Source organism: Oculina patagonica, chromosome 4 (assembly GCF_052425735.1).
Source record: "Oculina patagonica isolate OP01 chromosome 4, crgOcupat, whole genome shotgun sequence".
Classification (NCBI taxonomy): domain Eukaryota; kingdom Metazoa; phylum Cnidaria; class Anthozoa; order Scleractinia; family Oculinidae; genus Oculina; species Oculina patagonica.
This window is the reverse complement of record NC_135761.1, coordinates 52,960,747-52,980,188: the sequence shown is the minus strand read 5'-3', so window position 1 is coordinate 52,980,188 and position 19,442 is coordinate 52,960,747. Positions and strand designations below refer to the sequence as shown.

General features: G+C 40.1%; 1 pseudogene; it reads left to right on the top strand.

Annotated features, from left to right (window-relative positions):
* Positions 1-11,667: 11,667 nt before the first annotated feature.
* On the top strand, positions 11,668-12,694 carry LOC144647975 (uncharacterized; annotated as a pseudogene).
* The last annotated feature ends 6,748 nt before the right edge of the window (positions 12,695-19,442 follow it).

Sequence of the window (19,442 nt, the reverse complement as noted above, 5' to 3'; positions counted from 1 at the left end):
GGCCAAGCCTCTCCAGCTCTGGTACATACTTCAGTGCACGGGCCAGTGCTGATACTTCCTCTTCACCCATCTGTGTATTGCTCAGCTCCAGCTCATTCAGGGCAGGCACCCTGTTCAGGTGTTTAGACAGTTCAATGATCCCGTGACCCAGTGGGTTGATTAATAAATCCAGTACTTGTAACTTCTTTACATCTTTTAGTGATGCAGCTAGTATCTCACACTCTTTGTCTCCCATATGGACACCCATCAACTTTAATTCAGTCAACTGTGGCACGTGGTGAAGGTTCTCAGCCAAATCATTCACACCACTGTATAACGGGTTCCCTGACAAGTCGAGCTTCTGTAAGTTAGGAGCCTGGTGCAGTGACCTAGCAATGTCAATAGCACACTTTGCTGTCAAATTGATCCCTGAAAGAGTTAAGCTGTGGAGATTGTCAGTGAAGTGTATACAAGAAACCATTCTCTCTATCAGATGAGCGTGGTAGGTACCGCTAGAGGAACCCTTGAAATCTACGTCTCGAGGACTTGTTACAAAAGGTAACACGTTATTCACAACCATGAGCTCCTCACTTGATGGGTGCATAATTTCAATATCTCTGACAAATGACAGACAATGCTGCCGAGTCTGCTCCGGTACGTTCTCAGTCAAATCCAAAGCTCTTCTGTTGTCTTGAATCTTTGACAGGTCATCAACAGGCTTCTGAGGAGGAGACACTGGTGCTGATGTGAGTTCAGTAAGCAGTTCAGTAGGCAGAGCGGCGACAACGGTTTTACGAATGCGAGTGAGATAGAAGAACATTTGTCGCCCTTCTTTTTTCAGGAAAAAATCTCCTACTAATACATTGTACTTTTTCACAGTCCCTATCCCTCTTGAACACGAAACAACGGCAGTGTTCAAATCAAGCATTATAGACAAAATGTCATCATATATTAGTTTGGTGTCGTAGTACCCGATGTCAAAAAATACATAGTTCGGAAAGCTGATGGCTGATTTCAGTAAGTGTTCACTTGCAGCAATAGGAACCTGTTCCTTGTATAGTATTAGAACATAATCAACAGACGCAAGGAACAAAGGAAACACAGCTTGTCTGTCTGACGCTGGACAGCAAAGCAAACAATCAGAACTGATAGAAATAAACTTCCTTTGATCTTTTGTCAAATTGTCAATAGAAGGCGTCTCAGTGAAGTTATACGCCGTGAGACCTTCTTTCTCTCCTATGAACCGCAGATGATTGTACACAGCACGGGCAGCTTCTGATGACAACTCACAGACGAATTTCAGAACTTCAACCATCTTCTCTATCTTTTTAAGCGAGTCAACTTTTGACAGGCCGGTGACAGTTTGATTCTTCTTGCTCATCAGTTCTTGAACGATAAACCAGGCTGCAACGAACTCCTGAACAGATTTATGGAGAAAATATACGATTTTCTCAGGATTCAGACTTGATACTTTTGAGACTTGAAAAAACCCGACGTCAATAAATTTCTTAAAGACATCGCCATCTGGCAGTTTGCTGAAGTTGAAATGAAGGCAGTCTTCCAAAAGAGCATAAAATGCCAGTTCTCCTAATTTCGTGAGGTCCTCTTTGTATTCATCTGTGCTTTGGAATGACCCATCTGAATCTTTTGCAGCCAGGTGATCCAAGAGAGTCTGCATAAATCTTATGAAAAGGTCCGCCCGAGATGTGGGTAGTCCTTTACGATCTTTCTCTTTCCAGAGAAGACACAACATTAACAAGAGAAGTGGTATCTCCGCCATGCTCCAGAGGTTTTGTTTCCACAGGTATTGAACAAGCTCTTCAACTTCTTTTTTATCACTGAGTAACTTGCTTGCAAATTGTTCTATTTGCACCCGACTATCGAACCCATTGAGTTCGAACTGAACATGACTTGGCCCTCTCAGTTCATCCTCTTTCACTGGCCGTGTGGTGACAACAACACAACAACCTCTAAGCTTACTGCCTTTCCAAATCTGATAAACTGGTGATGATTCTCCAGCGCTGTACTCATCATAGCCATCCAAAACGAGCAGGACTTTCTCCTGGTTCTGACAGACATATTCGTACAAGTTAGCGACTGCAATCGGGTCATCAGCAGACAACAGTTCAGCAGTTTTCAGCATGGCGCAGAAGTCTTCAATGTCGCAGACGTCTCGCAACTTAATTAAAAGTAAAACATCAAACGCCTTTAAGATTTCTTTCTCGCCTCTTGTCCAGTCCACAGCAATCTTTTGAGTGAAAGTTGATTTTCCTATTCCCGGTCTTCCGTACACGAGAATTCTTTTAGGGTTAAGATGATGTTCGTGGCCTTCAAATATTTCGCTGTAGTCGTCAAGCTTTTCTTTCGTTGTTCCGTCAGGTTTTCTGTCATCTCTCAGCATTGATAACTGTATGTACATGCCATCAATATGCACAGTGTTGTCTGGATCCCAAGGTGTGATTTTCACTTGACTCATGGTGTTGTAAAACTCGCGAAGCTGTTCTTGACACCATTTCAAAAATATGGCCGAGGAATCTATTGACAAGAAACAAAAAGCAAGCTAGAATATGTCAAATGCCTAGGACTGGATTTTGAAAACGTTAAAACAAACGTCTTGTAAAACGACGTTTCAAACTTATAACTTAGGTCTTCATCGGTTTAGTTGGAATGAAAAAGCGAAACAAGGAATAAAAAGTCCAAAAGTATGCTAATATGCTTGGCGTGCGAAAATGCAGCAAATTAACGACAGTAAATGTTCGTTTTACAATCCAGTGTCAAACTGAAACATTTTACATATTAATGTCGTGAATCCTGGCTGCAATTTTAGTATTTTTTGTTTAAGAAAACAAAGTCATTATTTTCCCTCTCTCTCCCAACAAAACAACTGTGACTACGGTTGTGGTATTTTCAGTGGCAGCAGATACTTGTATTTCTATCTTTTTTTTATTAGAATGTAAAACAGACTTTTTCTCTCTCCGTATATTTAACAATTATCCTGCGAAATTGCGCGAAATGTCGCCCGATACTTTGCCAACTAAAACGATGACCGAGCTGGCTAAATTCAAGCAATATTTTGCGAGATTAAGCAGAATAATTGTTTTATTACAAATATACAACAAATTGTCAACAAAACTCATTTTACAGCTTAATTGTTTGTGTGTAGTGCTTTGCGAGAAGTCAGACGAATCTTAGGAAATTACGTATATCGCAGGATCCGACGGATGACAGATAACAATGGCTTCCTGACCATATACATGTATGAGCATCATGAATAATAAAAAACCAATTCACGACGCTCGTGTTGTCGATAATCGAGACCGTGAGGGTTACCCACTCTCGGGGGGGGGGGGGCACCCTGTATATTTTTGGCTGGGGGTGTGCCGCTGAGACTCTGATACCCTTACTCTATATCAGACCATTTTCAGCTGGTTTTGCAACCCTATACTAGACTAGATACCGAAAATTTTCTACCCTATCCCACACAGGGATAGGGTCTACCCTATGCCCCCCCCCCTCCCAGGTACCCACTGAACTCTCACTACAGTAAGCTTTATACTATTTGTACACATGTGGAATGCATTCAAGCAACAATCGATGAAACCAATGATCAGAAAATTAATCAATAAATCAATAACAATCGATGTCTTGTTAGTTAATTAGCATCGATTGGTATAGGCCAATCAATGACCAATCGAAAACCACACAAAAGTAGTCGCAACTCTTCGATTGTCATCGATTGGCGTTACAGAAATCTCGGTATTCCACATAACAGCACTGTATGTATACGCACTCGAAATACGCACGAAAGTTTGAGATGATTAACTGACATTGGCATTGATAACTGATAAAAATTAATAATCGATGAAATCGATATTCATAAAAAAAACCTGAGCATCGATTGTTAATCAACTATCGATATCAGTCGTTTAATTGGCAGCGATTGATCAATTGATCCAATCATCGGTTTCATCGATTGTTCAAGCCCTGCTGAAATAATGTTGTCGTCGGCTGTTGTCAAGAGCTGTATATGAGAGACAGGTTTTGCCAGGCGGGTAATATCTCAGGGGGTGAGTAAATTTGCAGTGTTATGGTTGATTGGATTACAGGCCATGGTATATCAATTCATATACCATGGACTACCACTACGTGACAACACGTCCGGGAAAACAGCCAGGGAACTCAAACATTGCAATTCCTTGGGTTTTAAATAAAACAATTATTTTTCACATGCTTGTTGAACATAAGATAAGCCAACTTGGCGCTACGTGTCTCATTGGCTATTTACCATCTCATATCTAATGCAAGCTCGTGGAATAACAATTATTGTTAAATATACATTGACAATGACAATTTGTTAAAAATAACACAAATATTCCGTTCAACCTTCCGTTCAGCTGATTTTACCAACTGGCCATACAACCCTGTCAGCTAAGTATCAGGGAATATTCCATAAGCTATTCACTGTAGGATAAGTCGAGTTTGTCTAAATTAAAAGCCAATATCTTATCACTTAAGTCTTTTCTTTGCTACTCTGTTTAATTCTTTCGTTGTTCGATCACAACACGTGAGTAACCAGGCTTTTATTTAACCCTAAAGACCTGGATGTGAAACTAATTTGCATTAATTTTGGAGTGCCCCTGGCCACTCCCCGAAAAAAGCACCATTTCATGCCTTTGGTGTAGGTATACCTACATGTCGACAGCTGCGCTAATTTGCATTTGGGACTATGTGTATAATGCCATGGGAAGGAACTTTTAGTAATCCCTTCGATCATGTGAAGCTCGTAAGATCCAAAGGTGGCCATCTTCCTTATAAAGAAGGTAAAGGTGGCCCACGTGGGGGGTCTCCAAAGGAGATCATTCAGTCACACAGGGAGTGGGTGTAGTGAACATGGGTTTACCCAGAGTCGTTGGAGTCTTGCTTAATTAATGGGTTGAATTTTGCGACTATGAATTGGAGTTCAGAACTATTAACATCACCTTTGAAATAAATTGAAATAATACGGGCTCGCCCGCTCTAACTACTTTTCTTTATTTTACTGTGATTCATTGTAAACTGACGTTCTAATGTTGAGAGAAGAAGCGAGTGGAGAAAATAGAAGTTTTATCACAGGCTTACCATCCTATGTTTGTGAGGACACAGGATGCCCATATGAATATTCAAATTTCTTCACTAATTGCTATTGTAAATATTTAAGCTTTCTAAAATCGGCTTTCACGTTTCGTATTTGTAATAAAATAAAGTAGAAACATTTTCGCATTGTTTAGGTTTGTTTTTATGCCGTTTTCTTGGCGATTTGTAGCGCGCGAGAGCTGTTTTGGGAGTTTAAGTTTTCGACTCGTGTTCTGAAAACAAATATTTATAGACTAGTCGGTATTTGCGTAAAGTCATTCTCAGATAAATCAAGGGGCATTTTTTAGTAAAAGTTGGTAACAGTAGTTTTCTTAAGTAATTTGACCTGCTGAAATCGAAAATGCTTGTTACCAAAAATTTTTTTGCGATCTTCAGTCTCAAAATGACGTCACAAATAAAGACACCTAAGATGACGTCATTACACCGTTAACCCTATCCGTAACTTCCTGAATATTAAAGCAATCACAATGAAATTTAGAGGATATATAGTATGTCCAAAAATCTATTTTTTGTAATACGTCATGTGTAATGGTTACGTCACATCACGTGACAATTACATCATGATGTCAAAACAGGCGCCATCTTGAATCCGCCATCTTGGATTTCATAATTTTCCCAAAACGTCAGAAAATCGCCCAAAATTACTAAAAAAAAGTACTCAAAATAAATAAAACGTTGCAAAAAACTAAAAAGGTGAAAATAATTGCATTAATATTAACTTAATTTCATTAATAGAACACACAAATTACAAATTTTGGAAAAGAAAAATATGCCCTTGACGACGAATTTGTAACACAAAGACCCGAAGAAAAGGTCAATTTCACGTTTTGTTGGAACTACATGGAAATGGACTCTATCCTCTTAATTCTCACACGGGCTCATAGAGAGGGGATATGGGATCTGTACTTGCAAGTTTCCGCCCGATGTTGCCATATGAAGGGAAACTTCCTTTTCAAATGGAATGCAAGCAAATTCAGCCAGGTCAGTGCTGATCACAGTCTTGAATGGCTAAATGGGAAAGGGAAAAGAGCAGGAGGGATCGTGGACATATCCAAGAAGTAATCAGCATTGAGTAGAGCGGCACTGTTCTATAATCCCCTGTCACAGATTGCTGATATTACACACACAATGTTTGGATTGAGCCAAGAAGTTTTCCCGCAACAACTCTACTCCTGGTAGGAAAGATTGGAGCAAGAAGGATGAATCTTTATTGCTCGCCATCCTTAAGTAATTAAAAGTATTTTCGCCACCAGAAAATCAAACCTGACTTTATAGCATTGCCACGGACGATCTGTCGCTGTTAAATACCAAAGAGCTTGGTCAAAAAAGCAAAAACAGGTGAGAGAATTTGTGGTGCAAAAGGTTGGAAACTGTGTCTTGACAGGAGCAAGATGAATCGTCAAAGATGAAATTCTGGGACACGATGCACAAGAATAACGCTCCAAGAAACACATACGAAAACTGCATATAAACGGGGCAATCAAAACAGATCCATTCTGTATACTAAAGAAAGTAGAACAATTCTACTGTGACTTGTACAAGACTTATAATATTCTTCCGGACATTGATCTTAAAATTGATTCCATTTTAAATGATTTAAAAATTCCTACATTAACTGAAGAACAAAAAAAATCATGTGAAGGTAAAATCTCTTCGGAGGAATGTTTCCGTCTTCTCGATACTTTTCAAGACAACAAAACTCCAGGGAACGATGGAATTCCGATCGAGTTCTACAAAAAAATTTGGCCTTTAATCAGCGATTGCTTTATTAGATGTGTTAATGATTGTTTTGAAAAAGGAGAAATGCCCCAATCTCAAAAGCAAGCGTTTATCACTCTCATAGAAAAAAAAGGTAAAGATCGTTCTCTCGTTGAAAATTGGCGCCCAATTTCTCTTGTTAACGTGGACGCAAAAATTTATGTCTAAAGTAATAGCCTCGAGAATTAAAAATGTCTTACCTTATATCATTCATCATAATCAAACAGGGTATATTAAAGATCGTTTTATCGGCGAAACCATTCGCTCCATCTATGATATTATGGATTAGACTGTTAAAGAAAACATCCCTGGTTTTCAAAAGGCATTCGATAGTATTGAATGGGATTTCCTTTTTAAATGTCTTGAAGCTTTTAATTTTGGTTTTGACTTTCTCCGCTGGGTAAAACCGTTCTACAAAAACATAGAAAGTATAGAAAGCTGCATAATTAACAACGTGATGTTTTAAAAACCTTTTAAACTTGAGCGAGGCGTTAGACAGGGAGATCCACTTTCTCCTTATCTTTTCATTGTAGCTGTAGAAACGTTAGCAATTGCCATTCGTCAAAATCCAGCTATAAAAGGTATCTCTATTGGCAAGGAAGACACAAAACTATTACAATACGCAGATGACACAACAGCAGTGCTCGCCGACACTTGCTCGGCCAAAGTACTATTTCAAGTATTAGACCTTTTTAAGAATATCTCAGGCCTCAAGATCAACAACACAAAAACCGAGGGTATGTGGATTGGTTCATCAAAAGAAAAAAAAGCACAACCGTTTGGCATTAATCGGCCTAACGAGCCAATTAAAGCACTGGGGGTGTACTTCACTTACGACCCAAAACTATTAAAAGAAAAGAATTTCATTGAACGTTTGGATAGTATTAAAAAACTTATCAACATCTGGTCCTCTAGAGGTTTATCTGTGTACGGCAAGGTTACAATCATCAAATCCTTTCTTATTCCAAAATTTGTTTTTGTTTGCTCGGTACTGCCTACACCTAAGGAATTAGTGAATTGAATCAACTATTGTTCAAATTTTTATGAAATGGGACGGATAAGGTCACCCGAGTTTCGGCAATAAATAAATACGAGGAAGATGGTTTACAAATGATTGATTTAAATTGCATGATCAAGTCTTTAAGGCTGGCATGGATAACACGCATATTTAATGACAACAACGGAACATGGAAATCATATCTAAACCACTTGCTGGATCCCATGGGAGGGTTTTTCTTTTTAAATTGTAACTATGATATAAAGGATTACAACATCTTCTCTCAGTTCTACAGTGAAATGCTCTCTTGGTGGTCGGAGTTTCGTGATTCCTTTGCCTCTCAACGAGATTGGCAAAATATTATTTGGAATAATAAGGAAATTCGTATTGAAAAAAGACCAGTCTTCTACAAAAAGTATTTTGAGGCGGGAGTGATTCGTATCCAAGACCTACATTTTGATTCAAATATAAACGATGCACTCAGCCACTGGTCAGACAAGATAACCAATATCAGTTATTTGCAATGGGCTGGCCTTCGCCATTCTATACCGCCCCTTTTAAAGAATATTATTTCCTGTCCATCTTTAGCTCCTCCATCCTTCTTTATTTACGACAACATCTTTGACGTCAAAAAAAAGAAATCAAAAGACTATTACTCACTTCTTGTTCGCAAAATAGCACAATTTCCTAACATCATAAACAAACTGCAAAACGATTTTAACTTTTCTATCGATCAGCTAAGACAAATCTTTAGTCTGCCACACTCTGTTGTACTTGAATCTTATGTAAAAGGATTTCAATTCAAAGTGCTCAACTCTATTCTATACACTAATTCAAAATTACGCAAAATAGGCTTTGAAACAGACGACCTATGTTCATTTTGCAAGGCAGAACCGTAAACCTTGTACCACCTTCTTTATCAATGCTCCTTTGTTAAACAATTCTGGAATGAGTTTCAAGGTTACTGGCACCAAATCTCAAATCAGCAGGTTCATCTTTCCCTCCAAGATGTTTTATTTGGAATATTATCCAAACCATGCCCTTTACTCAACTTACTGAACTATTTTATAATCATTGGAAAACTACTTATATGGGACTGCAGAAGATGCCAAATTCAACCCACAATTCAAGGATTTCGTACTAAAATTGCCATTAAATATGAAACGGAAAGTAAGATCAAAAAGAAAGATTATTTTAAAAAAAAGTGGATACTAATCCCAAATTAATTTATGTAATTTCTTTTTTTTGTTAGTCACGTAGATGGCATTATTATTATTTGAACTATTTGAACAGCATGACAACTGTAACTGTCTTTTTTCCTTTTCTTTCTTCTTTTTACATTGTTTAAAGCACAAAGATAATTAAGATATTCCCCTATCTGTTGCATCTCTTAATATTCAAGCTTTGTAGTATTGTTAGTATTAATTTTTGTGAGCAATGTAATCGCCGTTTGTATCTTTCATGTGAATAATCTATAAGTAAATAATCTCGGTACTGTTAGTTAATATATACGTGTGTTCGTCATCATTGTATTTTGTAGAGTTGTTATCGTAAGCTAACTATATATTTATCTCTGATCGTAAAGTCCTCTGGGGTACCCCAAAGAAATACTGCTCGGAAATCACGACGGCGAAGCCGAAGACAACGTGAACTGGAAATTTAATTTGCAAGCTTAAATTCGTCAAAAAACCTGCATAAAAACTAACTCACCCTATGCGGAAATTTTTATTATTTATTTTATTTCAAAAACTCAGTCGTGAAAGCCGATTTTTTGAAGCTTAAATATTCACAACAACAATTAGTGAATATATTTGAATATTCATATTTGTAAGTTGTGACCACACAAACAAACACACGCATAGAGTTCAACGCCTGTGTTTTCCTGTTCATGTCGCACCGGTTTACAAAAAAGTCACTCGTTGCTTGTTTAGGCAATTTAAGACAACTCCAGCTTACTCCATAGCTAAAGCCTTAAAAAATATCGACAACGACCACCAAACTATCCGAAATTTGCATTTTTTTTTTCGCCGTTAAGTTGCGAACACCTCCGAAATAAACCAAAATTCATTTCCGGTTGCCAAACTTTTTCGTACATGTGAGGGAAGGCTCAAGTTTGTCGCCTTTTTCATACCTAACTAGGGGATTGAGAGTGCTTATTGATCTTACAAGCTCAACACAAAATTTAAGAACAATACTAATTGTTTGTTTGGTTTAGTGATTGGTCAAGAACCAAAATCTCCTAGCAACGGTAAAAGTTTTTCCTACCCAGTGTTTTTATTATTCGCCATAACACCAAATGCAAATCAGTTTAGCATCCAGGACTTCTCGGTAAAATAAAAGCCTGGTTACCCATGTATTGTGATCGAACAACGAAACTTACGAAAGTAGTAAACAGAGTAGTAAAGAATAGACTTTAGTGGTAAGATATTGGCTTTTAATTTAGACAAACTCGACTTATCCTATATATAGCCCATGGATTTCGCAGGAGTAATTGTTAAATATACGTGATCTGTGGAGCTTCTATTCTAGATAATAAATACCTTCAACCTTGATGCCCTTGGCATCCTTGTTTTTCGCACATGTCTCCTCTCTCTTCGGTTGGATGGATGGACTCTGCTCTTCTTCCATGAGGGAAAAGAAAAACTTTCTTACGTGAGAACTGTCCGAGAGGTTACTAGGCTTATTTTAAACAAGAAATACGTTGTTTGTAAGGATCTAGCACCGGATCATGTATAAAAGAAATTTTCTATTCCTAGTATAATATGGGGTGTGCAGGTTGTCACATGATGGGCTATTCGGGGATGGAGGTGAGAAAAATTGATATTCCCACAGGCATCGTTTGCCAAATTAGGCCACATAAAAAATGTAATCTGTACTAGAACAGGTTTAATCCTTCTGAAATTAAAAAAGTACCTTCAAGTTTAATGCACTTGGGATCACGAGTATTTTCACTTGATGACCCTCTCTCTGGCTGGCCGGAAGAACTCTGATTTCCTTGAGACATCCAGAAAGAAAGAAAGAAATTTATCAATCTCAGAGAAGTTTGCTGAGAGGTTACTACAGTACATTTGCAAAGTCAATTCTTTTGATAGAAATGAATACATAATTATATCAGAAAAAATTCAACGTTAATTAACAATGTTACATGTCTGTGAGATGTACTTGATCGTATCATTTTTTTTAAATTCAGTGTGAAGAAACGAAACTGAACCTTTAAGAATCTAAGAACTTAAGAACAGAACCTTACGAGAGATAAGAACTAAACACTGCGAACACTTGTGTTGTTTTTAATTAGAAGCTAGCGTGAAACGAAATACTCTATATCTTATCAAAGCGCGCGTTTATTGACAAACTTATAGTTTTCACATACCAGAACCGAGTTTAAGCCTTGGAGAGAAGAAGTTATTTTCTACGAGTACGGATAGTTTGAAGATTACTGAGAGCCTTGGAACCTTGTAATAACTACTCTAGGAGGATACAACCAATAAAAACCTTAACATGGTCCATTGACGAGCCGGATTTGGAAATGGCCTCAAAAAAGAAACAGAAGCGGCAAGGGAATCGCCTCTACGCGGGAAAGTTGATGGGTGATGCAGAAAAAATCATCAACGATTTCGATCCTGTAAATGAAAGCAAGCTAAAGCAAATTAAGATTTCACTGCGTGATCGAATGGACATTCCGAAATCTTTACGAGGCTGTGTTAGATGCCTTAGAGAAGGACGACGAAATCGAGGAAGAGATAAATGACGAGGGTAGGTTAAGCGAGAGAGTTTTAGAGCTTATCGTCCAAAGTTCAACGATGGCAAGCGCTGGTGGCGCAAACAAACACGCTAAACTGCCCCGACTGAGGCTGAAATATTTTTCTGGAGAGCCAAGCCAGTGGTTGACGTTTTGGGACAGTTTTAGGAGCGCCGTTCACGAAAACCCAGAATTGCACAACATCGATAAGTTCAATTGCTTGAAAAGCCTTGTAAAAGGATCTGCCGCAGCGATAATCGCTGGTCTACCTTTAACAGACGACAACCACAAACCAGCGATCGAGCTTCTAACAAATCGGTTTGGAAACAAGCAAATAGTTAGTAGTCATTAGTAGTCTCATGGATGCACTGCTAAAACTGCCCTCCTTAGGATCCACCGCAGATGTTAGAAAGTTCAGGCAAACTAACGATGAAATCGAAGCGCACGTAAGAGGCCTCCAAGCGTTAAAAGTGCCCACCGAATCTTATGGAAGATTTTTGGTTCCCGTCCTGATGACGAAAATTCCCGAAGATATTCGCCTGTTAGTGGGTCGTGAAATGAAAGACGGGAAATGGAACCTTAGTGCGATTTTACAAATTCTGCGCAGGGAAATTGAAAACAGGGAAAGGTATGGAGGAGTTCAAGCCTTCACCGCAAAGGAAGAATTTTACAGTCCAGAAAATCGAAGGAATGCGAAACCACCGAAGTCAGACCTTCCAAGTGCAGCAGCCTTATTCGCAGAAAAACAGCCGGCAAGTACACCAAGTTGTACGTTTTGTAAACAGCGGCATCCCACCGCAAGTTGTCACGTCGTGACAAACCGAGCTGCAAGGAGAGAATGCCTGAAGAAACAAGGCCGGTGCTTTATTTGCCTCAGAAAGGGCCACCTTGCCAAAGATTGCCCATCGGATATTACATGTTTCAAGTGTTCTGCAAGGCATCACGTAAGCCTTTGCGAAAGGGAAACACAAACAAACGGAAATGCCATAGCTTCCACGCGAGATGAAGCACCTCAAAACACCGGATCTTATCAGCTATTGCAAACAAGCACATTCCACGTGGGGTCACACGATTCAATCTTGCTTTAAACTGCTCAAGCGTTAATTGGAAATAGAGAAACCAACGGGGATGGAATGAGAGCCAGAGTGATTTTCGATTCTGGAAGCCAGAAGAGCAGAGCTACATTACTCAGCGCGCACGTGACCAACTAAATATGCCGACAATAAGCACAGATTCGCTCCTGATAAAAACGTTTGGAACTGACGTCACTGGCCATTCAACTGAGTACGATAAGGTTAGAGTTGTCATTAAAAACGTCAACAAGTGGTCATCGCGAGAAATCGAAGCCTTTGTTGTGCCTACTATTTGTGCGCCGATCGGGAATCAAGAGATTAACACCGCTAAAATTCACTTGAAACATCCTGCAAAAATTGAACTGGCCGACTGTAACCATGGACTTAACCACGTCTTAATTGGAGCCGATTTCATGTGATCGTTATTCACTGGAGGGACGAGAAGAGGGGAGAATGGCCAAGGACCGGTGGCAAGCTGTACCACCCTTGGATGGGTACTATCGGGCCCAGTTCCCAGCGAGAAGAAAGCGCCAATCTCGTTTCTGCACATCTGCTGAAGGTTTCCTGTCAACCCAAAGAAAAAAGTTCCACAGACGCACTTCTCCAGCGATTATGGGACCTGGATTTAATCGGAATTAGAGAACAGGCGACGGTTCATGAGACGTTTCTGGAAAACATTTCCTTTGAAAGCGGCCGATATTGCGTGAAACTTCCCTTGAAGGAAAACCGAGACCTGCTGCCTGATAACTACGATTTGAGCCTTGCAAGGTTGAACTCTGTGGTGCGACGTCTAAGAAAGGAGCCATCTGTCATAAAGGAGTACGACCAGACCTTCCGAGATCAACTGCAGAGTGGAATCGTTGAACGTGTAGAAGAAGCAGAAAAAAGTTGTTGGGTCAGACGCACTATTTGCCCCATCAAGCTGTCATTAGAAGCGACGCCTTAACGACTAAACTGAGGGTGGTGTTCGACTCAAGTGCCAAAGCGAAACCAGACTGCCCTTCTCTGAATGACTGCACTTTCACGGGTCCGCCGCTGACTCCAAGTATTTCAGATATCTTGATGCGTTTCCGAGCTCACAAAGTGGTATTAGTCGCCGATATCGAGAAAGCCTTTCTTAATATCGCAGTAGATGAACAACAAAGAGATCTGATGCGATTTCTATGGATTGATGACGTCAGAAAGGACGACCCAAACATCGAGATCTATCGTTTCTGCCGAGTTATCTTTGGTATGAACTGCTCTCCGTTCCTCTTGAACGCGACGCTGCGACACCACGTTACTGAATACTATGAAAGTGACCCAGCCTTAGCTGAGTACATCCTATCAGGCCTGTACGTGGATGATTTGACAACTGGTGGTGAAGATGACAAGGAAACATACTCCCTTTACAAGACGACCAATTCTTGCTTCGCAGCCGGGCGGTTCAATCTACGTAAATGGGCATCAAACCGAAAATCAGTCATAGAGAAAATCTCAAGTGACCGAATGGGAAAGGAGCATCATGGAAAACAAGAATCCCCTCAAGATGAAGAACAGTCTTACGCAAAGAACACGGTTGGTGGGCTTGAAGAAATCGACCCCACAAAGGAACACAAAGTCCTCGGAACTAATTGGAACCTGGGAAGCTGAATAAGATCGTCGAATTCGCCAAGAACCCGAAACCTACGAAGCGAAACGTTCTTCGCATTGCAGCCAAACTATTTGATCCCCTTGGACTGATCTCACCAGTTATTGTGGTGCTAAGAATGCTTCAAGACCTTTGCTTAAACAAGTGTGAATGGGACGGCCTTATCCCTCAACCTGGAAGGAACCGTCTATAGAAGTGGCTGACTGACCTGGAAAAGGTTATTACTTTCCGGGAGAAGAAAAGAAGGTGAAATCTGCGACTCTACATGGTTTTGGAGATGCATCGAGGGGAGCGTACTGCGCAGTTGTCTATCTGTGCATTGAAACTGAAGATGGCTATAGAACAAGCCTCGTAGCATCCAAGAGCAGAGTAACACCATCTTCGCCTATGAGTATACCTAGACTCGAGTTGCTTGCCGCGCTATTCTTGGCACGTTTAATCTCTTCAGTACAAGAAGCCTTGGACAAGCTGTTGAACATAAACGAAGTCTTCTGCTAAACTGACAGCATCACAGTGTTCTACTGGATCCAGTCAAACAAAGAATTCAAGCAGTTCGTGCAAAACAGAATAGAGAAAATCCACAAGTTGACCATGTGAAGAGCTGGCGCCACTGTGCCGGAACTGAGAATCCTGCGGACGTTGGCTCTAGATGTCTCTCCTCTGATCTTGTAGATGACAGCCTGTGGTGGGAAGGTCCCGCTTGGTTAAAGGTCTCCCCGAAGAACTATCCCAACCCTGAGGTTTCAAAGGAAGACGATCTGGCAGAAGAAGGCAGGAAAGAATTCAAAGCCAAGGAACGGGACCCAGAGAACGTGACCACCATGATCAGCCAGACAGAAGAGCCTGACAAGCCTGTAAATTGTTGAGTGAAGCCATCACTGTGAACGATTCAGTGGTAGCACGAAGTTATTCCGAGTAACAGCTCTTAGCCTGAAGTTTATTAAGACTCTGAAGTCGGCAAAGAACGGGAGAAGAGAATCAGCAAGTAAACAGATCACTCTGACAGCTGAAGAAATCAGTGAGGCAAAAACGCTTTGGATCCTTGAAGTTCAGAAGACTTGAGAGAGAGAAGAACTTTGCAAATTTGAAAAAACAACTCGGCCCGTTCCAAGGGTGAAGACGGAACTCAAAAGTGCAAAGGCAGACTTGGAAACGCCTCATTGAATGTCACGACGCGTTACCCCGTCCTGTTGCCAAGACGACATCACCTGACAAGACTTATCGTCGAGGCCTGTCATAGGAAAACTTATTATGGAGGAGTGAAAGAAACTCTGGTGGAAGTAAGGAGTAACTTCTGGATTCCCAAGGGAAGACAATACGTAAAAATGGTCCTACACCAATGTGATGTCTGTAAGAAGAAAGAAGGATTGGCCTATAGTCCCCCGCCGACTGCGGACCTGCCAGAATCAAGGGTCTCAGGAGCTCCGGCGTTTAGCCATGTTGGAATAGATTTCGCCGGCCCTGTGTACATTAAAGGCACCAGTGGAATGAAAAAGTCGTACATCTGCCTGTTTACATGCGCAACATCGACAGCCGTACACCTAGAACTAACACCAGATCTGTCCACGCAAGCATTTATCAGAAACCTGAAGCGGTTTACCGGCCGATGTGGGACACTGGTATCCATAACGACTGATAATGCGAAGACCTTCAAGCGAGCCAACAAGGAGTTGGCGCGGCTGCTTAAAAAAAAAAGAGAACCCAAGATTTCGCCGCTAACCAGGGAATTACTTGGAAGTTTATCCTAGAGAAAGCTCCATGGTGGGGTGGTTACTATGAGCGCATGGTACAACTGGTGAAAAGAACCCTTCGAAAGGTTCTTGGAAAGGCGCAGCTTTCCTACGAAGTACTGGAAACAGTCCTGATAGAAGTGGAGGGGGTACTAAATTCACGTCCCCTCACATATGTGTACTCAGATACCACAGAAGAACCCCTAACGCCATCACATCTAATCATTGGAAGACGACTTTCGACATTGCCAGATACCACTGAGTAAAACGATGACGATGAAGAGACCGCCTCGAAGGTGAAAAAGAGAGCGCGATACCTCACAACACTTCTGGAAATGATGGTCAAACGAGTACCTTGTAGGACTGAGAGAGTTTCATCATTGTGGAACCAAAGGAGCTCAGAACAAGGAAGTAAAGGCTGGAGACGTTGTTCTGATCCAAGATGAAAACCAAGCGAGAAGCAAGTGGAGATTGGGAGAGATCATCGAGCTGATCGAAAGCAGAGATGGTTACAAACGAGGTGCTGTGTTACGAGTCATAACCAAGAAAGGAAAGCCTTCAAAGTTGCAGAGACCAGTGCAGAAGCTCTTCCCACTGGAAGTTAATACTGGAAACCTGCCTGAGAACAAACAAACTGAAATTGTTCAGCAACCCGACCAACCAGTTGAACGTTCCAGACCACCGAGAAGGGCAGCAGCAGCTACTGCAGACAGAATTAGGAGACTCATTGACCAATGGACCTGCAATGGACTAGCATCCCATCCAAGGGGGAGTAGGGCTCTGCATTGTGTTCTTGGGCAGGACACTTTCCTCTAATAGTGCCCTTTTTCACTAAGGAGTATAAATGAATACTGGCAAACTTAATGCTGGGAGGAACCTGCAACCCATCCAGGAGGGATTAGAAATACTCCTGTACTTGCTTCATGCAAAGGAAACAGGATAAGCTCTGGCCTGAGCAAGATGGGCCACTAGACTCATATGCAGATTTTAATTTGAGAATTTTAGATTAGGACCATTCAAAATATCAGTGACAACAACAGAAACTGCAATAAGACTGCCAACTCTCCACTTGAGAACAATTTTACGTGTACAAATATGTGAGAAGTACTTGATTGTAACACTTTTTTTAAGCTTGTGGCTCTGGAAATGTTCTAGTAACATTATGCCCGGTACTCTAAATGTTGTCCCTCATTAAAATTAGACTGCTATTAGCCTAGGTTTAGAAGTAACAGGCTATATTCTTGCGACAAAAGATTCACAAAATCTGTACATGTATATACCTTCAGCTTTGATGCACTCAATTTCCTCTCTGTCTGAACTTCTCGCAAAACTCTGCCCATCAGCTGCTGCATCTGCGTGAAAAAGAAAGAAATGTTTAATATGTTGCATTACTGGCGTTGAAAACCTTGCATACATGTAATTAAAGTGGACAACATTATAAAATACAGGTTGACACAGAAAGCATGCATTTACTGTAGTGTTAGTTTACAGCTACAATATAACTTGTTTTATAGGTCATACATATAAATGACTTGGCTTAGAGCATTCCTACATTCTTCCATTTCTACATTATTTTTGCGTGCGTGCGTGCGGGTGTGTGAAGAACAAAACTAAATCTATTTTTTTTAAAAAATGTACAACAACCTTTTAGTTTGTAACAAGACATGTTTCGATCGTTCAACGATCATCGTCAGTTGTGAGTTTGTTTACAATTGCGGTTGAATTTTTACAAGAAATGGCGTAACATTTCAAACGTGATACATTTTAAAGTTAACGTACAGCATTTAAATGCGCGAGACATGGAACAATGCGCGCGAGTCTAAATACACGGCAAAGAAATTAACCAGTACAAATAACAAAGTAAATTACAATTATTACTCAAAATGATTAAAATAAATTAAATTAAATTACAAGATTCTAATGTATAAGAAAATAACATAATATTAAAACGAAGGAGTTAAGTCAGCATGTTTGAGCTGCTTATTTAAGCAGCTCGAAACATGTCTTGTTACAAACTAAAAGTTGTTGTACATTTTTTAAAAATAGTAGTTTGTCTGATTTTATCCAGACCATTTAAAACTAAATCTCTTCAGACGGATTCCAGTGTAGAATTGCTGCAGTTTGTTCATGCCTAAATAAAGCCAAAATACTTTCTCTGTACAGTTATTACTGGTCCCTGTATATTATCACTGTTTAACTCACCTAAATTAATTCTTTCAGCATCGTCACTTTCTGGATCTCCAACCAATTGCTGTAGAAAGTATTTCCTTGTTAAGAACAGTTGAATAATTGCAATTGCACAGAGAATTATGGATATTGCCATGATGGTAATAATACCAATATTCAGTTTTGATTTCTGCCTGTAATGTAAGTCATTGCATGTCATATTTTTCTCCTGGTTCATCGGGATGTACTGTGTGCTGTTTCTTTGTGTGCACATGTACACCTGAGGTAGACTAAGGGTCTGGAAATGACAGAATAGACCCATCATCATACCGAGAACAACAAGTTGAGAGCAAACATGAATGAGAAATCTCCACGTAAACTTTTCAGACAGGCATTTCTTCAATTGGCTGTTCTGCTCTTTTTTGATTTGCCGCAGTGCTGGGACGCTATAAAAAAGGAATATTATCCAGAAAAAACCCAAAACACCACAGGTGATATAGGCAAAGTCAAGAGGTATTAACAGTGGGCTCACTGTGGAGGTGTAGTCTCCATAACAGAGTTGTTTGATGACATCACTGGGCTTAGGGACGCAATTGAATGTCAGCCTATCTTTGTCCAGGAAGTCCTTGAGCAAACCAATTACTGTTGGCCAGGAAACCAGAAACAAACAGAAATGTATGCAGCCACACACAGTTTGGGACTTGAGTGCAAGCTGAGAGAGATAATCCATTGCACAAAGTACTGATTGAGCTCTAAAAAAAAACAACAGAAATATAGGGTTAAATAATTTTATTATAAATAAACCAAAATGCATGTTAAAAAGAAAACTTTTTGATCTCAGTTTGCCATTCAGCAAGCTGCATGTTTAAATTTTATATCTAAATGTTTTTATTCAGTGAACTGCTTTCAATTTTTTCAACTCAGATTAACGTATTATCGGTTGCATTCATGAATCAAACATACATTATACTGGGTTAGTCTGGGGGACAGTGCCATTTTTCTAATTAACAATTAGACTACGAGCCCGAGTTTTCTATGAGCAAATAGTCAACGAGACGCAGCCGAGTTAACTATCGCTCTTAGAAAACGAGGGCGAGTAGTCTAATTGTTTTAGTAGAAACTCTAAAGGATTGCAGTCCAAAAACCTACAATATTGTGCACTTTAAGTACAAAAATCAAGAAAATTTATCGCTTAAAGAGATACGCGCGCGCGACTGTTTCTATAGGCGAATAAAAA